Genomic DNA, 25,385 nt, shown 5'->3' with positions numbered 1-25,385 from the left:
ATATTTTTATCTCCTCAGATAAAGTCCCCTTGGGGTGCTAGTAAGTCAATACCTTTTACCCACCCACAACCAAGCCCAGGCAACAAATAGCCTTATTTCTAGCATTATAAATAGTCTGTCATTTCTAGAATTTCAAATAAATAGTGGTATACAGAATCTATCATTCTGGGACCACTTTTGTTACTTCTCTCGTTTCTACTACCTATGTTTGTTTCTTTTTATTTCTTAGTAGTGTTGCTTTTCATAAGTAGAACACAATTAGATTTGCTTATTCTTCTCATTAAGAGACATGCTCATCGTTCCCAGTGTAGGGCGATTATCAATTTTAAAGAAGCCCAAAGCAATTGTGAAAAGCTTTTCATGATAGTACCTTCTCTCTCTTGACTAAATGCTTAGGAGTAAATCATGGTGGGTGAATTTTAATTACGGAAGATCGCCAAATTGGTTTCCAGAGCGCTTGCAAGTTGGACACGGCTTCCAACAATGTAGCTTGGTTTGCTCTGCATACTTGCTAGCCCTTGATATGGTGAAACCTGCACATTTTAGCCATCCTAAAGGCTTCAGTTTTCATCCCCTAGAATTCTAATGATGCTGAATATATTTTTTTAATAAACACTATATTAGAACAATTTTGTATTTACAGAAAAAATGTGAAAATAGTATAGAGTTACCTTATTACTGCACACAGTCTCTCCTATTATCTAACATTAATGTGGTATTTGTTTTTTTTTTTTTTTAAGATTTTATTTATTCATGAGAGACACAGAGAGAGAGTGGCAGAGACACAGGCAGAGGGAGAAGCAGACTCCCGGGACCCCAGGATCATGCCCTGAGCCGAAGGCAGACACTCAACCACTGAGTCACCCAGGGATCCCTAATGTGGTATTTGTTACTATGCAAAAGGATATTGACACATCATTAAAGTCCATACATTATTCATATTTTCATAGTTTTTGCCTAACATCCCTTTTCTGTTCCACGATCCCAACGAGGATATCACATTTTACTTAGTTGCCATTCTCATTAGATTCCTCTTGACTATGACAGTTTCTCAGACTTCCTTTGGTTTTGATGACCTTATCTATTTTGAGGAGCAGTAGTCTGGTATGCTGTAGGATACCCATTATTGGAATCTATCTGATATCATATTATGATGAGACTGGTAATACGAGTTATTGGGATAGAGAGCAAGAGAGCACCGAGGGAAAATGCCATTTTCGTTACATCATATGAAAGGCAAAAACTATCAGCATGATTTATGAGTGTTGGTTTTGACAACCAGGTTGTCACCTGGTTCAGATAGTCCTTCTCAGATTCCTCGGCTATAAGGTTATTGTTCCTTCTCCCTTTCCCTTGCTCTCAACTTTGAATAGGAGTTAATAAACTCAGCCAAACCAGAAGTAATGGGGAGTTAAGCTGTCACTCCTTTGGGGTGGTGTGCACTTAAATTATTTAAAATCTCAGCCTGGGAGATTTGTCTTTTCATCCCATTTATTAATTTATTCAGTTAATTATTCATGTCATAATAAACTCATGGACATTTATTAGGTTACAATCTCATACTAATTTATTTATTTTTCTGTTCAAATTGTTCCAGCTTTGGCTACTGGGACCTCTTTCATTTGGCTCTTATGTACTTTTGCTATACTCCCACACTTTTTCTTTTTTTTTTCTCTTTTCTTTCTTTCTTTTTTTTAGTATAACTGACACACAATGTCACATTAGTTTTGGGTATACGACATAGTGATTCACCAACTCCATAGGTTATTGGTATACTCACCACAAGCGTAGCTACCGCCTGTCACCATACCATTGACTGAGAACAGTGGTACAGTGTTCCCTCTGCTGTACCTTTTGTTCTCATGACTTATTCATTCCTTAGCCTGAAGCCTGTATCTCCTACTCCCCTTTATACTGGTTTTGCACCACCCCCAGGCACCATCAGTTTGTTCTCTGTATTTATAAGTCTGATGCTTTTTTCTGTTTACTTTTTAGCATTACAAATGCTAGCGGGTTCACCTAGAATATCTCTTTCTTTCTAGGATTAGTCATATCTCTAAGGAGCCCTAATTTCTTTCTTGGAGAATGATACTAGAGAGCCAGATTTGGACCCTACATAGGCTCATTGCTACTGGGGTGTCATTTGTGTTAGGCCCTCTCATTTAATGCAAAAAATAAATATATGTGGCATACTAACCAATGTATATGTACACATCTCTATTTCGATATGTAGTGTCCTGTATCGAAGCTAAGCCAAACATGAGTTTATCCTCATGTTTCCAACTCTAAACCATTGCCATCTGGGTCATTTTAGCCTTGTTTCCCTTCTTTATCTCTGGATTCCTACTGCAACAGTGAGAAATCTGGGTCCTACTCTCTGTAATCCGTGTACGTAATGGTTCTTTAAGGAAACAAGTATAGCAGTATCAGAATTGTTAACCTCATACAGCCCCAGAAAACAGCTTTATCCGTTTTGGGTACAGAGCTCATGAGCAGGTTTTATTTCCCATCTTCATCTCACAGTGTTACTCATTTCCAAAGTTATTTACATCAGCAACAACCTTCAGTGAGTTTGTTTCATACACTCGTAATGCAGTTAAGATTCTTTTGTCATGGTCGGAATTCGCACCTGGAATCTCCTGACCTTCTAAATTCCTCTATCCTTAATTTTATGTACATTCAAGTTCATACTCTGTGCTGTAAAGTTCTGCGAGTTTAGACAAATGTGCTATGCCATGCACCCACCCTCATAGGATCATCCTTACTACCCTACAGCAACTCTCTGCTTCATCTGAGCCCTTCCCCCAAACCTTGGCAACCACTGATTAATTTACTGTCTCTGTAGCTTTTATTTTTCCAGAATTGTTTAGAATTAGAATCATAGATCTTCAAACTAGGCTTCTTCCACTAAGGAATATGGTTTGAGGTGGCCTAAAGCCATTTCAAATACAGACACTGTATTGGGACTGCAGTTAATTAAATTTGAATGTTAAGTATAACTTTTTCTCTTTTTCTCTTTTAAATCGTATTTGCAAACTCAAAGCTGAGCAAAAGTGACTTTACTTTCTCAAATTCGATATTGAGTTGATCGTGTTCCTTGCTTTACCGCCTCATTGCTCCCCTTGCCTTTCCTAAGGCAATAGTGCACAACCTAGGTTATTTTTGCTTCAAAAATTTGAATGAAAAACTTCAGCACATGAGTTTGTTTTTGTGACACCTCTTATCACTTTATCCAAATGTAAATGTTCCCTTATGCTTTTGAAATAAATTTCCTTTTGTAATTAAATAAAAAGGAATATTATTTGATAGCTCAGATCTTTTTATCACTGAGTGTAATATTCCTTTGTATAGGTATAACACATTATTTTATTAATTCTATGGAAAAAAACATATTTGTTATTTCCGGTTTTGGCAATTATGAATAAATGTTTTATAAATATTCATGCTCAGGTTCTTTTGTGTAAACATAAATTTTCAAATACAGTGGAGCACACCTAGAAGTGTGATAACTTGGATTGTATGTAAGACTGTGTTTGGCTTCATAAGGAACTGCCAAGTTACATTCTAATTTGGCTGCTCTATACATTTGCATTTTTATCAGCAACAAATGAGAGGCCTGTTGCTCAGCGTTCTTGCCAGTATTTTGAATTTTCAGGGTTTTCATCTTCTTTATTTTAGCCATTCTAATAGGAATGTGTATTTTAACTAATTATCTTAATTTCCAATTACCTGGTGACATGGTGTTGGTCGTCATTTTATATAATCATTTGCCATCTTTATATCTTCTTTTGAGAGTTATTCATTCAGATCTTCTGCCCATTTTTTTTAATTGGGTTATTTATTTTCTTATTGTTCAGTTTAAGAATTCTCTCAATATTTTGGATATATTTCCTTTATCAGATAAGTGTCTTACACATATTTTCTCACACTCTGTGACTTGGCTTTTCTTTCTGTTAAAAGTGTCTTTCAGAACGCCTGGGTGGCTCAGTGGTTGAGCATATGCCTTCAGCTCAAGGCACAATTCCAGGGTCTTGGGATCGAGCCCCGCATATGGCTCTCTGTGTGTCTCTCTGCCTGTGTTTCTGCCTCTCTCTGTGTGTCTCTGATGAATAAATAAATAAAATCTTTAAAATAAATAAATAATAAAAATAAAAAAGATTATTCTTTGTTCATTAAATGGTCCTTACTCCACTGACTCATTTGACAATATTGAATATATTAGTGTGGCTCTGTTTCTGGACTCAGTATTCTTTGGAGCAAATTGAGCTACGTCTGTATTTTTGCCATACCACACTGTTTTGATTATTTTACATTTATGTAGTTCACCTTAAAGTTGGATAAAGTCTGTCCTCCAGCTTTGCTCTTCTTGTTTATTGAATTGGCTATTATGAATTTCCATACAAATTTACAATGAGTTTCTCAATATTCATAAGATAGTTTGATGGGATTTTCATTGGATTGTGTTGAATGTCTAGATCCAGTTGAGAATAATAAATAGAAATTGAGCCTTGCAGTCAATGTGCATGAAATATCTCCATTTAATCTGATTAAAAAATCTTTTAACAGCTTTCCAGTTTTCTGTAAATAGATCCTCTAATCTGTGTTATTAAAGTTATACCTGAGTATTTAATTTTGGGTGCTATTACAAGCAGTATTATGTTTTTAAGGCCTAATTCAATTTTTCACTGCCAGTGTATAAGAAGGCAGTTGACTTTTTGAATATTAATCTTGTATTCTGAAACCTTACGATAACCAGTTATTAGTTGCCTCTTTCATGTTTTTATGTAGAAAGTCAAGCAATCAGTAAGACAGTTTTATGTCTTCTTTTCCAATATGTCTACTTTTTTTTTTTTTTTTTCAATTTTCTCGTTTTAAGACCCTAGCTAGTGATCCTAGTGCAACCTTGAACAGGCTTGGTGAAAGGAAGCATTCTTGTCTTATCCCCTGCTGTAAAGGAAAAGCAGCCATCTTTTAGTGAGCCTATGTCCCTGATCTGTGACATTTATGAAGTGTGTCTCAGCTTCCCGCTTCCCGCTCCCCCCTTTGGATGAGACAGGTAGGCTAGAGGTGAAGAATTTAGTAATTTCTATTCTGTGAGGTTGGATGTGGCTCTGCCAAAGTCTTTCTTTTCCACAGCTAAGAAAGCATTTATGATGGAGTACACTCTAGACATATTTTAAAATAGCTAATTTCCCTCTCCCCGTGCCAGAAACAGAAGAGTTTTTTGGGTGTTTTATTTTGTTTTGTTTTGTTTCGTTTCTCCTTTGCTTTCAACAGGAGATCCTGTTGTAGTTTCTGAGGTTGTACGTTCCTGAAAATAGGACCCTCTGAGTTTCTCATTCTCCCAGCAGTCGACACTCTGCCTCCAGCAATTCATCAAAGTTACCATTTATTGCATGGCTCTAGCGGTTTTGCTCCAGGTAAGCAGATCATAGCTGTGATTTTCTGTATTCGCCTGTTTCTCCAGATTTTCTGTAATTATGAAAGTGACACAAGTTCTTGTTATTTTGAAGCTGAATCTGGAACTCCAAATTGAAATATACTTGCTAACCATTCATATGTTTACTTTTGTCAATGTTCAAGTATTTTGCATATTCTAATTGTTTTTTATCTTTCTCATTTTCCGTTGTATTTTTAAATAATCTGTGTATACTTCCTTTGCAGGTATATGTGTTGTGGATAATATCTCCAAGTATAGGGCTTACACATTCATTTTCTGAAGTGTCTTTTCCTGATAGTTCTAATTTTGTGTAGTTCATATTACTAAACTTTTTTTGTCTATTTCTATGATCATTGCTTCTTTTTAGCTTAAGAAAATCTTGCCTATTCCAAGTTGATACAATGCTCTTCTATAGTTTCTTCTAGAGTTATTGCAGTGTTGTTTTATACTTAGGTCTATAATTTAATTCAAGTTAGTTTTGTGTAAAGTGTGACAGTGAGAGAAGTATTGAGGGTTTTTTTTTATAGTATACTTAGCACTTTGAGCATACTCTCTGTCAAAAGTCAGTTGACATATGAGTGAATTGTCCTTATATAAATAATGAGAATCATCTTCATATGCTTTTAAAAGCAAATGAGCATGTTATAAACAATTTAAAGAAAAAATTACCCAAGTGAATACATCACCAATAGAACTGTGTTGTGGATATTCATTGTTTGTGAACTAAATCCCAAAGTTTTAAATATTGGCCAATTTTTCAGACTAAAATAAAGCAAAAATATTTTCAGAACTAGTTTTTAAAGGGTGTTTTTATGTTGTTCTTTAATTCTCTTCTAAAGGAGTTTGTTTCATTCAGTGAAAATCCAGGCACTGGAAATGTCAGTTTTCCTTTTTAGAGATACTGAGACTCTTTCAAAGTTAAAAAAAAAAAAAAAAGAAAAAGAAAAAAGAAAATTATGCAATGCTGATCACTCAACAGTAGGAAAATCTAGTGTTCCCATATGAGTATTTAGTCTTTTACTGGCTTAGCCAATTGTTCATCTCTCTTTTAAAGACTTTTTTCTTCCCTCACTTCAGTCATCATGTAGTTCTTTTTCATTTATTTTTCTGTGAATTTTCTCCGGTTTCAGTTATTGCAGATCTCAAAATACAGACCACCTTCAACATTGTGTAGGCAGCCCTCTAGCCTTCTATTCCTGTGCAGTCCTTATTTCTGCAAATCTCATTGCTAATGTGAACTTTTAGGAAGATACTTTCAAACCTATGACACTAAATTTCTCAAACCTAGGTCTTCACCTAAAATGAATTCCTGGTAAATATTTACATTTACTTGAACCTGTCCTATGCCAAATTAGAATAAGGATTCATTCCAAATCATACATATTTTTTCAAACTCTTTAATGCAATTAATTTCAGTTACAGTTCTACATTTTTGTTCTTCTTTTCTAAGAATATGAAGTGCAAATCTGCTTACCATGTCAATAGATGTTTACTTTTTATGCAAAATTTAAACATTCACTGGTAAAAGGATAGTATAATAATCTTCTCGATATTCATAATTGTGGATTCAGCAATTATCAACGTTCTTCCATTATTTGCAACCTGTACCTTCAAACTTTCACTCTTGCTATTATTATTATCACTCTTAATGCAATTAATTTACTTGAAACATATGAATCTTATATATACATATTTGAAACTGCATATGATTCTAGAAAGCATACCTTTATCATAATATGGAAGATTTACATCTCCCCCCAAATTTTCATATATTACTTCATATTCAACCCAACATACAATTGAAATCCACCATTCTGGTTTTCTTTTTAATGTTGCATTACTGTTACATAACTTCCCATAAATTGAATCAAAATTGGGTATTATTTTTTCCCAGCAAAATTTCTGTGACATTTATCCATGTTGCGTATATCAGTAGTTCATTCTTTTTAATGATGTCACATCCTATTATATGAAGATATCACAAATTATCTCTTATCCTGATCATAGACAATTTTTTATCTGTTTTGAAATACTGTGAATAAAGAATGTACTTTTTACAAAATTTCCCTTGAATGTAGAATTAATAATGAAATCACTGGATGAAAGAGTAGTTGCCTAATTAACTGTATAAGAAACTGACATATGTTTTTTATCAAAAGGACTGAATCAGGATAATATGAAAAATCTATCCCATATCCTTGCAAACATTTGTTATTGTTATCATTTTTACATTTTTATTTTAGTCATTCCAGTGGCTATGTAATGTTATCTCATTGCCAATATACATTATACTTCCTGATGACTAAATGATTTTTAACACTGTTCATGGGCATATTGACCACTGGCTATGTACTTTAAAGTATCTTTTCAAATGATTTCCCCCATTTTTAATCAGTTTGCATCATTATATTATTGAGCTTTAGGCAATATAATTTTCTAAAATATATCTTTTGGAGAATACTTTCTCTTAGTGTGTAATTGACTATCCTACTAACTTTATTGAAAGTAACTTTGATTGTCAGACCTTTAAAATGTTAATGAAATCTAATCTTCCTTTATTTCTTTTGTGAATCTTTTTATGCATTCTACTAAATAAATCCTTACCTGTCCCTTAATCATGATGATATTCTTCAAATCCTTCAAAAATTTACAATTTTAGATTTACTTTTATTGCCTCTGATTAATTTTAGATTTCTCTATGGAAGGCTGAGGATTTTGCCATCTGAGTCCTGTGCAAATTGAGATGTAAAGTGTTCCAATTCTACTTTGAGGAGATTCCCCTCTCCTTTCCTCCCCTCTCCTCTGCTTTAGTTACTCTATAATGCCTTTGAATAGTTAAAATGTTACTACATTTATCACATTCTGTAATGGTTTTATGTGAGTAGGCCAATCTAAACAAGTGACTCCATTATTAATGGAAGCCAAATTCTATAAAATTTTAATGTATATTATAAAATCTTCATAACATTGACTCTGTAGACTTCACATAGACATGGAAAGAACCGGTATTACAATGTTCTATACAAGTTAGCAGAACAGTATAATGAACCCTGTATCCATAGCCTGGCGACAGAAGTTATCAACAGATTTTGTTATTTTCACACTAACCAGTGTGCACTTAATTCTGCATTTGTATTTCTAGCATCTTAGTTCAGATTCTTTTTGCATACCGGAAAAAAATATGAGTCAAAAATGTCCTTCCAGCTTGCACCAATTTCAATATCTTACAGTCCTGGTACCTTTGCTTCTTTCTTACCAGGACTATTGTTTCATTGCTGTCTACATTTTTTAGTATATATTTCACTCCTTTTCCATTCACTTTGTGTCTTCTGTAGAAGACTATTCTGAGGTTAAAAGATATTCTTACATTTCCCAATATGTTCACCAACTTGGTCTTCTCTGGAATCTTGCTTTCTATCTCAAATGGAAGTTTGCGATTATTGCATTTTTCATTGATATCAATATCTAAAAGGAAATCCAACTCTGTTATGATAGTAACTTTCAGTTTTCAGGCCTTTTCTATCTATTCCCTTTTATTTGTTTTAGCACTGGCTTATAGTCTTCCTGTTCTTGTCCAAATAGTTTAATGCAGTTATCCACATACGTTCAGAGTCCATATCTGTGATCTGTCCAATAACCCAGACTTTTAGATTGTTGACCTCTTCAGTCATCAAGACCTTAGACATTGAGTTGTTCATTGCCATTATGTCTCTCTCATATTAACACTGAAATTATTACCCCCACTGAAATCAGAAATTTATTTCAAAATCTGACCTTACCTATCTATCTTTATAGGTGTCACAACTCAATTATTCACAATATAATTCTTTTTACCATTACTTGAAATCCGCAGCCTTAACTCCAGTAGTCTTATTGGGTGTTTCTCTTTTTGCTACTCTGCTTACTTTCTATGCTATGTTATTTAAGCCATTATTTCAAAAAAATAAAAAAAAAACACATTATTTCCTCAATAACTTTAACTCCCTAATAGCAACCCTGTGTTAATACAAATGTCTGTCTTTCTTGGTTAACACCAACGTTGCTAACCATTAGAAAAACATTTAAAAATTTTTATTTGTCACGAAAGACTCATGATCTCCATACATACCTAGTTTCTTTGTGGCTATTAAACAAGCCTTCTTTACTGTTCTTATTTACAATTCTTTTTCAGTTCTTCAACTTTTACCCTACCAGCACTTCTTTGATCTTAAGCATTGGATCTTGTTTTAAAAAGGAGGCCTTCACAGAGGAAATTTCTGTCTTTGTACCATTTCCAAAATACCTGCATCTCCATCTTCTGGGTCAGAGATCAAGTGTGTTGTTACTCACCATCTTATTTTCCTACTATGTTTGCCTTCCTGACAGATCCTTGATTTTGAGGGTGTGGAGGATGAGATACCAGTGTGCCAGCTAACAGTTATCAGGGGCCCTTGTAGTTAGCAGTGATAATGTGTCATAGTTTTTTACCAATGGATGTAAAAGAAAGTTATTGCATGGTTATCCAAGTGTCAGTATCCACTCATATACTCTATTGGTCTCCTTTTATCTGTCTGGTATACAAATGTGATACTGAAGGCTCAGACATCATGTCATCTCAAGGCAATATGCTCAAGTCAAAGGATGGTGAAGCCAAAATTAGAAGTTTACTTATTTAATTCTACCAGCTTTTTTTTTTTTTTTTCCAGCCAATCCATTTTCTCTTCCTCCTCCTATTTCTCCATTGCTGGTGTTTTCTTTGGTCATCTTGATTCCTCCATTAATTAATTTTTCTGTGCTCTTTTGTTTCTCTTCCCCACAATCCCTTCTGCTCTTCATCTAGTCAGTACTCTGTTGTTTGTTCTTTTTCTCTCTTCCTCTTCCCATTGCCCTCCACATAACCTAGTACATGTTTGGCAGATACCAAGCTCTAAAAATATATTTACTGGAAAAAATGAATGAGTCTGTTTAGGGTTCTAAATTAAACCTAACCCCCCAAATCAAATATAAGTGTCAATAACATGGATTGTGATTCAAGCATACAGATGCAAGATTTGTGATTTTTTTAACACACATCCTTTTATTGATCAGTCATTGATCAAAGTATCCCAAATGTGTACTTCTAAATAATTTCTCTAAATACTCAATTATATATATATATATGAACTTGTTTGTATTTTTCAACTCTAAATAGAATCTGAACATTATTATATCGATTTTAAGTAAGTTTAGAAATAATGTCAAGCATTTCTAATTATTGCCATTTGAAACTTTATGTTATTAACTAGAGAAAGTAATTTAGATGTTTTACTTAAAATCTAGTGTTAAAGGAAATATGAAACTGATTCTGGGTTCTTGGATTCAACTCCTTTTATGTTCATGAATCAAGTTGGTGACATCAGGATAGTTATTTTTTTAAAACAACTCTTTATCTCAGATTGTTAAGTGTTTCTCTGGTACTTCCATTTAATAGATGCACATAATGATAACTTATTATGACTTGGACTTTGAATTCCAAGTCCCTCCTGGATGAAATAGAATTACATTAAAATGATAGTGTTTCTTTTTCTTTTCTTAAAAAAGATTGATTGATTTATTTGAGTGTGTGTGTGTGTGTGTGTGTGTGTGTGTGTGTGTAAGCAGGGGTGGGGAGGAGCAAGAGGAGAAAGAGAGAGAATCCCAAGCAGACTCTGCACCATAGATCCCATGACCCATGAGATCAAGACCCAAGCCAAAATCAAGAGTCGGACAACTAGTCCACCATGCCACCAAGGCACCCCTAAAATGATAGCTTCAAAGCAAGAATGTATCCCTTCCTATATATAGTCAAAAAAAGATTATGCATATACTACAAAACACAAATTCATTATTATCTTGATCCATACCAGCCATGCTGTGAGAGCACAGATGAGTTTCACTTTATAACATATTAAGTGATACTGAGAGTGGGCAGATTTCTCAGATGGTCACAAAATTCTTGTTCCGTGATGGGCTAGCCACTCCATGACTACATATTAAGTGATACTGAGAGTGGGCAGATTTCTCAGATGGTCACAAAATTCTTGTTCCGTGATGGGCTAGCCACTCCATGACTATATGGCACAGTCGACTTTTAAAAAAGAGGTTACCCTTGGTGGCCCTGACCTGACCAAAAGAATCCTTAAAAATGGTGAGATATTCCTAGTGAAAGGTATCCTAAGTTACAAGAGGAATCCAGCATGAAGAGTTTCCATTGCTATCTTTAAAGATGAAAAAGTCTTGTGGCAAGGGATGTGCATGGCCTTTCAGAGCTAAGAACATCCTCTCCCTACTGCCATCAAGAAAATGAGGATCTTAGTCCAATAACCACAAGAAAATTAATTTGGCCAAAATCAATAAAGTTGGAAGACCCTGAGTCCTAAATGAGTGTGTAACCTGGCAGATGCCTTGGTGTTAGCCTTTTGAGACCCTGAAAAGAGAGAATCCAGTGATGCTGTACCTGAACTCCTTTTGACTGACAGAACTGTGAGCTCTCATACATGCATGCTAGTTAAACAGTTATGTTTGTGGCAATTTGTTACACAGCTATAGAAGTCAAATACACCTATAGACTATTCATATCCTCTAGAATAATCCTTGAAAGTATATGTGAGTAATAAAACCATATAAATATTTAGGGATGATTATATTCCTGGAGCTATGCTATGGACTCTATATCAGCCAAACAGAACAAAACACAAAACAACTATTATCACAAAATCATGCCAAACTAAAGATTCACACTCAACTATACATATGCATGTATGTGTGTGTGTGTATATATATATAGGAAAACCAATAGATATTTTATGTATCCATTTTTAAATGTATATTGATATACATTTGAAGGCCCCCATTACTTAATGCTTGGAGAAAATGCAGGTGATTTCTAAAAGGATGATATAGAATTAGAAACCAAACACAGTCCCTAGAGGGACAAAAGAAATTTGCATTATTAAGCAATATCCAGAATTTCTAAGGTTCTTAACTGGGAAAAATCAGCTAATTAGGTAAAAAAAAAAGAGGTAGCTGAGCAGTTGCTTAGTTGCTCCCCATATATCCCTTCTCCTATTTTGTTTCTATCAGTGATTATCACTGCATTTTCCCTTGCAAATATGGAGAGGAAAAAACAAAGCAAAAAACAAAATGAAAAGCTCTTTTAATTCAACTAACCCAACTAGAAGAGCTTGGAAAAATTTAGAATACAGTCATAACTGGAAATGATCCATTAAAGCAAAGAGTTATATTTATTTTGTTTATAGATGTATTTACAGTTTCTAGAATAGAATCTTATATGTAAGAGGACTGAAAAATATTTGCTTGATGATGGAATCACTAAATGCAGGAGAAAATAGAACTCTAATATAAACAAGTTTACAAATACAGATATTATATTATATCTAATTGTTTCCTGGGATTGTAATGTCTGTCTGTCCCTATGTTGCCTGAGACATCTTCTGCTAATTTCCCAGTGTGCTAGCACAACCTCTCAAGTATATTTCATGTGCATATTTCCCCTGTATCTTAGCTTTTCTCCTGATGTAAACTGTCATTCTAGCATCTAGCCCATATTACATATTTTTAGACAGCTTTGACACTTTGGGTCAAGAAGAAGGAAGAATGATTTTTTGTGAGCATCACATCTAGACCTTGTCACCCAGATACAATTTCTGTTCTGAAGAACATGACTTCTCAGATGAATTGCAAATACAATACCAGTATTTTATGTTTGTTAGCGTACTTCTTGCAGATTCAGTAGTAAATATTATCTTAATACAATATAAATATTGTGGCATTCATGTAGTCAAATAGTCTACATATAGCAAAAATAAGTCTTTGAGAAAAATCAATGGAAGTCAATGGAATATATCTTTCTTTCCCAAACAGAAGCTCAGAAACTCTTCCTTCTGCCAGAGATATTGGGTATCCCCCTAATATTCCTCAATTAACCTCAATTAAATTATTTCCTAATTTAAAAATATGCTCATAAAAATCAACAACCCCCAAGTACCACAGATTTCTTTACTTATAATAAGAGTAGTGATGTTTTCAGTACCTAAAAAGAATTACTCTGAGGATAAAATTAAACAATAATGGTAAGATCCTCTTTAAATATCGAAAGCATCACAAAAGCATCAGTGACTGATATTCAATTTGCTTTGTATGACAAACCTGAACCCACAAATTCTGTCAGTAATAGCAAACAAGCCAGACTGTGAATTCTTGCAGTGGTAATTTCAACACTAAGCAATCATGCACATGACTCATAAATCATTTCCAAAATCCAGTGCATTGCAGAAACACAGAAAGCATGACAAGAAATCCTAAACTTAAACTAACCATACTGTCAATATCTCTCCCCACATGCTGTTCCTATACATATGCATGTGAGTATGTGCCTCAGGAAATACAACAAGAGCCTTAAGTACTCTAATGAACACAGCAAGCTATCATTTCTACTCTATCTTAGCTGGGCTTAAGTTTCAGGGATAACTAGAACATTTCATATGAGCTTGGAAAATGAAACTTAATAGAAATTCCATTAAGTGCATACAAGTTAACATTTATTTTTCCAAGAAAGAGAATGATATTTAATGTAATTAGATATTTAAATTAAGAATTGAGAAACAGCATTACATTAACTAATTTTTTTATTCTAACAGCTTTATTTAGAACATGAAATTTGTTCCTGCATGCTAATGTTGAACAAAGTCTGTCCATTGCTTTTCCTCATTGTGTTTTAATCTCTATAAATAATTATTAATTGGATTTAACAAATTCTCAACTTTGAACAACATAGTTTTCTACAGTCCCGGATAGTTCAAATGTCATGGACATGTGTGTTCTTTCTTCCCCCACTTGTATGCCGTAGCCATCTGACATTATATTATTTCAGTTATGAAAATCTGTTATCAAATAAAAAGCACAGTATCGACATGGAGGGTAACATAAAAGCGTAATGAGAAAGCTCATTCTAGCCATCAAAACAATGTTTAATTTTTGCTTACTCAGTTGGGATGCTTCAGAATAATCTCATGAGTCCAAATATCCAGGACTGCAGTCTGACAGACATGATTTTTGCCTTTTCATTTAATATTCATCTCATGTGAAATGTGGAGAACCATCTGGATAATCAGAGAATTTTCTTTCACCCAGCAGAAAGAACATGAAAAATGAAAATGGTGTTCTAAATCTAGAATCATTTCTCCACTGTGTGGAAGGTTTATGTCTCCGCTATATTTTATTGACACAAACATAGTCTCTAAGGGACATTTCTATTATATAATACTGTATTTATAGTTTGATTTCTACTAGTGTTAATATGTGCATTCAATAATCGTCACCTTCATATTGGTGATGAAGTAACTAACTTTGATTTGTGTTGTATGCTAGTTTTAAGTGCTTATTCTAGCCAAGAAAAATCAAATTACACCAATCATAATTCTAGTGTCAGTCAAATGAAGACATTTTGAATTGCCATTTAAATTGGAGATCAGCCTGCCTGGTCACTTGAGACCTGCTACCAGTGACTTAGGCCTAGCATGTAGATCTTTACAACTTAACCACAAAACGGTACAATATTACAATAACTACCAGCATGAAGCCATTTACATTGTGATCATTTTCATGGATTAGAGATAAAGACAAAGAAGGAAGTTAAATAGGAAAAGTACAAATAATTAGCAGGACAAGTAATTCATGACCCTGTAAAAGGGAGAAAAAGTAGAGAATATGAACATGGGGGGGCGGGGAGAAAAAGGGCTAGATTTTACACATTTGGGAGAGGATGGTGGTATCTGATCAGAGGAGATTTAATAATAAAATATTGGATTTTGTGAAACCAGCAGTTGTTTTGAATACAAGTGGTCATTTTGAATAAAACCACTGGTTAAGTACATTTTAATAGTTACAATAATGAGGGACGCCTGGGTGGCTCAGTCAGTTAAGCATCTGCCTTCGGCTCAGGTCATGATCTTGGGGTCCTGGGATGGAACCCCATGCTGGGCTCCCCACTCACGAAGGAGTCTGCTTCTCCCTCTGCCTCTGCCCCTCCCCACCCCACTCGTGCTCATGCTCCCTCTCTCTTCTCCTAAATAAATAAGTAAAATGTTTTAAAAATAATTAAAATAATTAGTTTTTTAAATGACACTTCCAATTAATATATTAATTTTTGTGTTCTAATTTATTTTGTGAATTATGTTAGAATTAAGAAAGATTACTCAGCGAGTAGCCTTTCTGAACTACCTCAGTCAAGCGTTAGTCAACTTCAGCCTCTGCTCCTAGAGAAAGAAATACATATATACTTGTTTCTTTATTCTCTACCAGGCCTGATTAAAAGTAAGGTGGTAACATACCTATGAACACATGTTTGGGGACTGTATAAATATAATGGAAAGTCGGCTTCACAGAAACACAACCAGAGTTATTGAGCATATATATGTATACGTATTTTACATCTCTGTGTGTATAACATATATTTTATTTTACATACAATTTTAACATATAGTATATATATAAACTCTGGAATTCAGGTTCATGTCCTGTGTACACAATTTCACTCTTTCCTTTAATCTCTCACTTCCTTCATCTTAAATTTCTTCATTTCCGCTGAGCACCCCTGCCACATTCAAACACTTGATGTTGTCCATCTTTAAAATAACATTCTCGTGGTCCCATGTTCTCCTCTGCCACTGTTACATTTCTCTATCACTTCTCACAGTAAAATATCTGTGACGAGCTAGCTAAAAGTGTTGTCTCTACTTTCTAGCCTCATGTCCTCCACTTACCCATTCTACTTGGGTTTTATTCCATTCATTCAAAAATAAATCCCTTATTTACCAAAGTCACTAATCGCTTCCCCCTGTTCACGTCCTATAGCCAATTACACAACTACATGGTCTATGAAGCATATGACATGATTAACGACTCCTTTAAGTTAGAGATTCTTTATGTGTCTGTAAAAACTCACAGTCCCATTTTCTTTTATCCTTCTTCCCAAGCCAATCCTTGAAGCGTACTCTACTGATTCCTCACTTAAGCTGATGTCTTGTTTTATCATCACACTTACTTTTATTTATTTATATATATAATTCAGGTATGATTAACACACAGTGTTATATTCATTCCAGGGGTACAAAATAGTGATTCAGCAATCCCATACATGACTCAGGACTCTTCATGATAAGTGTACTCAATCCTCTTCACCTGTTTCACCCATTCACCCACCCACCTCTCCTCATTCTAGCACTTTTGTCTTACATTATATTATCTATAGTAATTGCTTATTGTGTCTCCATGTCAGCTTTCACCAGTGATTTAGAATACATATACATTTTTCTGTACAATGTGTTTATATCCTTGAATGATGGCATTGTGCATTTCATCACTTAGTATTCCTTTCCATAATCATGCACAAAATCACTAGACTTAGATAAAGTCTCACAATGACACCGAATCTAGATTTCCAAGAGTTAGATCAGAAACTGTCAAGTGACTGGATTTACCCTACTTGCAAGCTAATGAGTAAGCCTGCTATCATTTTATAGACCCATACTGACAGAAGATACCGTATCCTGGGGTCAGAGACACTGGCCACTTCTTAGAGCAGCCAGAGTGTCTTAGTGCTTAGGGCTCCATCCCAATCCTTATGGGGCAACTTAGGTAAATACAATAGATTGCCCAACTATGTGATTCCAAATTTTAAGAAACTCTGAGTTTTGTAGACTGCTGACACATATCGCCATTGTCCATACTAGTGAGTAAGACAGATTGGTTACCTAGGCGCATTTCTTCTGGAGGAGCAGAGAAGTGCATCTCTTGGTTTTCTACCTTCAAATGTATACTCAAGTCCCCAGGAAGGGGAAGAGAATTCTTTATGTTTTCAGATCTCTTCAGAGGTATTTATAGAAACATTCTTTCAATCTTCTAAGGTATATTTACTGTTTAAACATGTGCTTTTGCTTCAAAGATCTGAACCAGGCAGAAAAGCACAAATATTCAAGGCAAATTGTCTCCCAACAGATTTACCCCTGGTTTCCACACTGTTGAAGTCTTTGGTAAATTTTCCCATGCAAATACTATTGCATCAGATTCTCTGCTTAACCTAACACTGGCCAGTACAAAATTCATTCAGCTTGTTTATATGGCACTCAAAGCTACTGTCAGCAGGAATCCTGGCATCTGAATGAAGCCAAATTCCAGCGATGACCTTGGCCATGATTCCCAGGGTCCTGGATCTAGCCAGCTGAAGAAACCCTACGACCCAGCAATTGCACTGCTCTGCTAGGGATTTACCCCAAAGATACAGATGCAATGAAACGCCGGGACACCTGCACCCCGATGTTTCTAGCAGCAATGTCCACAGTAGCCAAACTGTGGAAGGAGCCTCGGTGTCCATCGAAAGATGATGGATAAAGATGTATACAATGGAATATTCCTCAGCCATTAGAAATGACAAATACCCACCATTTGCTTCGACGTGGATGGAACTGGAGGGTATGATGCTGAGTAAAATAAGTCAATTGGAGAAGGACAAACATTATATGGTCTCATTCATTTGGGGAATATAAATAATAGTGAAAGGGAATAGAAGGGAAGGGAGAAGAAATGGGTAGGAAATATCAGAAAGGGAGACAGAACATGGAAGATTCCTAACTCTGGGAAATGAACTAGGGGTGGTGGAAGAGGAGGAGGGCGGGGGGTGGGGGTGACTGGGTGACGGGCAGTGAGGGGGGCACTTGACGGGATGAGCACTGGGTGTTATTCTGTATGTTGGCAAATTGAACACAAATAAAGATAAATTTATTATTAAAAAAATTTAAAAAAGATTCAAGAATTACCTTAATTCATAGTGGCGTTTCCTTAAATGCTCATTACCACCACTAAGGTGCAAGTCGTAATGTGTTGAGAGGAAGGCAAGATAATACCCAACATCTAAATAGGAGGGTATATATATTGTCTCTTAAAAACAGTTGTTTATAATGCTTAGACCCCCATGTGGGACATATATCAATAAGGGATATGGTTTGATAATGCCTCCAATGTAGCATCTCATCGGGTCTCTCATGGGGCCTCATAGCTGGTCAGTAAGCTGTAGTTCCTAGTTCCTAGTTCAGTCTGAGTAATGAGTGAGTCCAACCCTTGTGTTTTGTTTTGTTTGGTTTTTTTCCCAGCCCTTGTTTTGTGAGGAACTTTCCGGGTACAGCCAGTTCAGTTGGTCCTGCTTATCTACACTATCAGCAAGGTGGCATTTTTCATCTCAAATCAATATGCGGAAGCATCTTGAGGTGTTACGCTTGGGACTTTCAGGAGCTGAAGTCATCCACCATAGTCTCGGGTCAGAACTGACTTGAGATAGAAAGCCGACTGAGCTATATTCAGAGGCATTTATGACAAATTGAAAAAGCTGCACTAAGACACTATTCAGATGAAACCTCCCAGTACATGTTTGAAATATAACGAACATCAGTGCTATCCCCTGACCACACACACACACACACACACACACACACACACACTTCCCAGAACCTAAAGCATTCCCTCTTTAGGTTTCTTGGTTTGGGTTCTCTCTCCACAGGCATAAAGTCTGGGTGCCCAGTTCCAGAAGATACAACTTCATCTTTTACCAGTCATCCCCTACTGGCACCAAAATAATTTATCTGGAAGAATCAGGTGCAAGAGGGGAAAAGCATTTTGATGAAAATTAACTGGAATTAAGTTGTAATCCCTGAGAACTACTTTTACCCAGGATTCCATCCAGATAGAGTGCCACCCACTGGGTATGTCAAAGTTAGAAAAAAGAGCTATGGTCAGAAATGTCTAGGGAGGATTTTAATGCTGGTCCTATGACTTCTATAATCTCCTAACTTTTTGTTTCCATCATTATTCTGTAAGAAGCTTAGATAAGATAATCTCTTTCAGGGAACATCTGCCTTTAATAACAGAACTGCCTTACTTAGGTGTGTGCCCCCGGGAAGTGCAAGGGAAGTAGGGTAAGAGTATTAGTCTATTGTTGAGAGACTTTTTCCATAAGAAAAATTGAACATACAGCAAATATTTGTCTCAAGAGTCTCAATGGGTTTGGCGCCTGCCTTTGACCCAGGGCGCGATCCTGGAGACCCGGGATCGAATCCCACATCAGGCTCCCGGTGCATGGAGCCTGCTTCTCCCTCTGCCTGTGTCTCTGCCTCTCTCTCTCTCTCTGTGTGTGTGACTATCATAAAAATAAATAAAAAAAAAAAAAAAAAAAAAGAGTCTCAATGGGATGGCCAGAGATAGCTGATCAATCACCTAAGAAGTCAGAAGTAAATACTGATGAAGCACCGCAGGGCCTCCACATGAGGATAAAGATCCGATGTAGTCAATGTTTTAGGGTAAGCAGCACCACACTTACTATGATATGGACTCTCTCACTTAAAGGTAAACAGGTCAGTCACAAGTTTGAGAAGCAGTAGCCTCCTCTGTGACAGACATACAGAGTCCATTCCCTTGTGTCCAGGCTATAATGGTGCGTGTGTATTGCCACGTCCAATACAGTGATGGATCCATTCAACCATTGTGGCAATTTTAGATACTGCAAGCATGATTCCGTTTAGTCTCATCAGAGAGGAGCCCTTACCTTGGGCATCTGAGCAAATAATCCAGATAGTTTGACCAGCAACCACAATCTGCTAACACAGCTCTTGGTCTTACACTGTATTTCCTTTTTAATCTGCAAGTCTAAAATTTTGAGTTTTCCCCACTGAGCGTAGCAACCATATCCAATTTTGTTTTTGCACAGCTGCTTGTGTTCAAGCTGAACAGCCACAGCAGACATCATCAGTTTTCAGTTTAGCTGAACTATCTGTAAACAAGGCCTAGGGAATTAGGGGAGACTCTGAATCTGGGACCTCAAAAAAGTCAGTGGCTCTAATTTGATTTAGGCAGCACAATGGGAGATCGTATTTTCCTCCATAGAAATAGCCATCATCTTTTCATTTAAAGCCAGCATGCTGCTGAGGCCAGGCTGGCTGAATTCTTCAATATAATACATTCATTTTATAAGGGAGAATTCTTCCTCTTCTTCTTCTTTTTTTTTTGTTTTTGTTTTTGTTTTGTTTTGTTTTTTTGTTTTTGTTTTTTTAGTTACTTGGTTAGTTAGGTAGTTAGTTTAATAAGGAAGACTTTTAAGGTTCATCTTACAGTATTATTCGTATAGCAGCGTAAGTTTAGCCAGCCTCAAAAATGGGCTTATCAGGCTGAAAACTCCCTAGACTTCTATGAATCAGGCATTCAGTTTCAATAAGAATTCAGTATGAAGCTGAGCTAGATAAATCAGAAGTGTTGTATCTGGTGGCCATGCCAAACCCCAAATCCAGAATCCTAAGGTGGTACGTCTGGAGAATGCCTTTATTTGGTGGCTGCCTCCTTTTCTAAAGGCTTTAATAGGAAAGTTGTAATTATTTTCAGAGTCTTACTCTGTCTCCAGTTCCCCAAAAGCCGAATATAGTGAGAAGCACTGATTCATTCACTGGGGAAATGAGGCAGGGGATTTTTCTTAGTGACATACTTCTATATTTGCTCTCTCCCCCAGTGAGGATGGTGATCCTCTAGGACACTTATGAAATGGTCAGTGCAGTGTAGAACACACTTCAATTTGTAAATACGTTCAGATGTAGAAACAATAACAATTAGAAAATAGGTTCAAAGTCTCCAAAGGCTCCAATAGGATCAATAGTCATTCTGGCCTTTTTTTTTTTTTTTTTTCTTTTTCACTGTAAATTTTTAGGATCCACTTACTACACTACGCACTCCTCAATATTTAATAAGTACCTGGATTGGACTCTTCTTTTTTCCTTTGTATCCTTTTACATGCTATTGTGGCTCCAATCTGTATTCCAGGATCCCTCCTTGATGGCAAAGTCCTCATTCTTACGCATTTGAATGCCTACTTTAGTGAGTATAGAGACGCAGCTCAATATGCATAAGTTGGATTTCAGTGTTTAAAAGAATAGATATTAGATAAGTTCATGTTACATAATAAATATAGAAACATGTAAGATTATAATAGTGTCTAAAAAATGAAATAGATTCCCCCATAAAAATTGAGGCCCGTCAAATTCTGTACACTAAACAATTAGCCAAGAACAATAATTATCGCAAGGCAATTTATTCATTATTTATATAACAAATGCTATCCAACGTATGGTGTTTGGAATTACAATTGATAGTGTTTATAAGTTGTAATTCATAAAGAAATTGGTTTCATGGTTATTTCAATGGCAATCTTCCAAATAAAATGATCTTTCTCTAGGCATTATCTCTATGTAAAACCTTTATACTGTGTATAAAACTTGCAAACTTCAGTCTACACTAATGTAACAGTTGCACACCAGCCAAGCAAAAGAGCAAAATATGGTTAAATCTGTGAACTAATTATTGTTTAAAATCCAATATTTGAATGAATTTAAACAGGGATCCCATTGTGGGAGGAATATATCATTACATATTGTATAGGACAGTATTTATTGCAGCATGTAAATGATCTGTCTCAACCTTCACATTTACTTAAGAAGCTGTATTTTAGTATGATGACTTTTTGAAAATGTATGACAAACTCTATATTGTCACCTGTCCTTAGATGAATCTGCTGTCTTTGTAAGCAAATATTGTATTTCTGCCCTGTTGGGAAAGATTTTTGTAGTTTGGAAGTCTCCCTTTTTCATAACATTTGCCATGTGATAGGGCATTCTCACTCAAACACAAATGAGACTACTCCTTAAGTACTGGCCTTGTGAAATGAAAACCTCACGGTGATTGCTGAGCTTTGCAATGAGCTAGCAAATAACCTACAGACCAGGTATCTACTGTCATCTCCCAAAGATCATCTCTTTAGATTGACTGCTTAAAATCACATTTAACTCAAACCTTTTGATTGACATTACCATAAACATGAACACATCGTGAAGGTGAATTATTATGTATCACATACAGCTAACAGAACAAAGGGTGAGGAGCAATAAGAAAGTGAAGAATCCATCGTTAAACTTTAAAGAGATGAAAATTACTTATTTAATTGAAGGAGCTAAGACAGCTGAGTAGGAGGACCCTAGGCTTGCTTCATCCCTCAAACACAGCTAGATAAATATCAAATCATTCTGAATACCCAAGAAATCAATCTGAGGACTGACAGAAAAAACCTGCACAACTGGAGGGAGAGAAGAGGCCAAGTTGTGGGAGGCGTGGAGACATGGTTGAGAGAAGAGGTGGATCGTGGATGCTGTGGTTGGTAGGGAACCCTGAACAGAGAGAGAGAGAGAGAGAGAGAGAGAGAGATGCACACACAGGGGATTGCACAAGGAAAACACTTACCCAGAGCTGTTGGCTGGGGAAAGGAGAGGGGCTGATTATCCTGAGCTTTTACAACCTGTGAAGCTCAAAGACTGAGGTTTCAGGGGACCACGATGTAGCTGTTGTGGAACCCTGAGGTCACTGCAGTGCTCCGGTGGCGGAGTGAAGAAGCCTGGGAACAGATGGCACAGTCTGAGGATCCCCTGGGATGTACTGGGAGAGACAGAGACACGGTTCCACCTTCTTAAATTGAATCTGGAAGAGATGGCATTGCCTCTCCAGGGACAAAAGACTGGTGGGCACCATTTCCCTCCACCACTCCCCAGCATAGGTGCAGAGACACCTGCTGAGTATTGCTAAACTGGACAATGGCTCTTTGTTGTATTTTACTCCAAATCCCATGCTCCTGTGCGTTAATGTGACTGTCCTTCTGGGACAAACTTGCATCAGTCCCAGTACAACGACACCCTCCCCCTAAAGGACCAGCACAGTTCATAAAATTTGGAGTTTTAAAACTCAACTGACCTGTGCAGAATAGAACACAGGTGCACAGCACTGCTGGAGGGGGAGGGGCGGGGAGCAGAAGGCAGAGATCTGAGGGATGCCTGGGACCCACAGGGGAGATTGTTTTCTCTTCTGGGAGGGCTTCCTGGAGAGCAGTGGGTGTGAACTCTCCTCTCCAGGGACAAGAAAGCTGGCTGATGCCATGTCTCTCCCCACTCCTTAGCATAAACTAACCTCAGGAAGCAGCACCAACAGAGGAAGCCAGAGGTGCTTACACCAAGCCCTACCCCTCTGTGCTCTGCAGATGCTTCTCTACTAGGGTAAATGTGCCTGAGAACCAGAGCAGTGAGCTCCCCCTGCCCCAGAAGACCAGCACACACCCTGCACACATGCACCAAATCTAGTGACCATAGAGCGCTGAAAAGCTTTCGCTCTAGTGGAAATAGCATCAGGCCTCTTTTAATAAGCAGACCAGAGCACACCTAGTTAAAATCTGCCACACTCTGACCAAGGTCCAAACATTCACCACTGCAGGCAAGGAGAAGTTCTGCAGAAGACTCACTTGAGGGAAAGAGCAGCCTAAACACAGCACCAGAGTGCAGACAGCATACACCTCCTGGAGTGCCAGTGTCCTCCTGGACAGCATATGGCCTCTTCTTTAAAAAGCCACTACTCTCAGGAGCAGGAAATATAACAAGCTTTCCTAACAGAGAGGACAGAGACCTAGACAAAATGCCAAGACAGAGGAACTCATCATAAAAGAACAAGAAAAGGTCATGGCTAAGGATCTAATCGAAATACGTATGAGTAATATGCCTGATCCAGAATTTAAAGCAACAATCATAAGACTGGCCAGCCTTGAGGAAAGCATGGAAGATCCCAGGGAGTCTCTTACCACAGAGATAAAAGACCTTAAAGCTAGTCAGACCACAATGAATGAAAAATCCTAGAGATTCAAAACCAATTAGATGTAATGACCACAAGGCTGGAGGAAGCCGAGGAACAAATAAATATAGATGGTATATTTTTGGAGAATAATGAAGTTGAAAAGAAGAGAGAAAGAAAAAGATTAGATCACAAACATAGACTTAGGGAACTCAGTGACTCCATAAAGTGGAATAACATCCATAGCATAGGAGTCCCAGAAGGAGAAGAGAGGGCAAAGAGGGCAGAAGCTTTATTTGTGGGAATCATAGCTGAAAAATTCCCTACTCTGGGGAAGGAAACAGACATATAAATTCAGGAGACACGGAAAACTTCCATCAAAATCAATCGAAGCAGAACAACACCAAGACACATTGTAGTAAAATTTGCAAAATACAGAGATGAGAAAAAAAAATGCTAAAAGCAGAAAGGGAAAAGAAATCTCTAACTTTATAAGGGAAAACAAATAAGGCTAGCAGGAGATCTTTACACAGAAACATGGCAGACCGGAAGCAGGTGGCATGACGTATTCATAATCAGGCCTCAACAAATGCTGAATAGGAAAACTATGCAGCCAAGAATAGTTTATCCAGCAAGCCTGTAATTCAGAATAGAAGGAGAGATAAAGACTTTACCAGACAAACAAAAAGTGAAGGAATTTGTGACCACAAATCCAGCCCTGAAAGAAATGTTAAAGAGGACTTTTTGAGTGGGAAAAAAAAGACTAAAAGCAACAAAGACTAGAAAGGTAAAGAAATTCTCCAGAAACAACAACTTAACAGGTGATACAACAGCCCTAAATTCATATCTATCAATAATCACTGTGAATGTAAATGGACTAAATGTTCCAATCAAAAGACACAAGGTATGAGAATGTATATTAAAAAAAAAAAACACAGGACCTATCTTTATGTTGCTTACAAGAGACTCATTTTAGATCTAAAGACACCTGCAGTTTGAAAGTGAGGGAATGGAGAACAATTTATCATACTAATGAACATCAGAAGAAAGCCAGAGTAGCCATTCTTATGTCAGACAAACTAGACTTCTTTTGTATATGTTTTTATTGGAGTTCGATTTGCCAACATATAGCATAACACCCAGTGCTCATCCCATCCAGTGCCCCCCTCAGTGCCCATCACCCAGTCACCCCCACCCCTCGCCCTCCTCCCCTTCCATTACCCCTTGTTCGTTT

At 36.6% G+C, this 25,385-nt stretch overlaps 2 long non-coding RNA genes across 2 annotated transcripts in view; both read right to left on the bottom strand.

Moving 5' to 3' along the window:
• Positions 1–23,966, bottom strand: part of LOC140609418 (uncharacterized) — a 71,055-nt gene extending 47,089 nt beyond the window's left edge. Inside the window, exons 1-2 of the long non-coding RNA XR_012011249.1 lie at positions 23,829–23,966; positions 22,784–22,934 (exon numbers count right to left, since the gene is read on the bottom strand). This is a non-coding gene — a long non-coding RNA (uncharacterized lncRNA). The remainder of the gene's footprint in view (positions 1–22,783; positions 22,935–23,828) is intronic.
• The window catches only part of LOC140608583 (uncharacterized), a 1,020,376-nt gene that overhangs the window by 910,540 nt on the left and 84,451 nt on the right, over positions 1–25,385 (bottom strand). The window lies entirely within an intron of this gene.

This window comes from Canis lupus, chromosome 18, assembly GCF_048164855.1.
Source record: "Canis lupus baileyi chromosome 18, mCanLup2.hap1, whole genome shotgun sequence".
In the NCBI taxonomy this organism is placed as follows: Eukaryota; Metazoa; Chordata; class Mammalia; order Carnivora; family Canidae; genus Canis; species Canis lupus.
The sequence above is the reverse complement of the archived record's forward strand: the minus strand, read 5'-3'. Positions and strand labels throughout refer to the sequence as shown.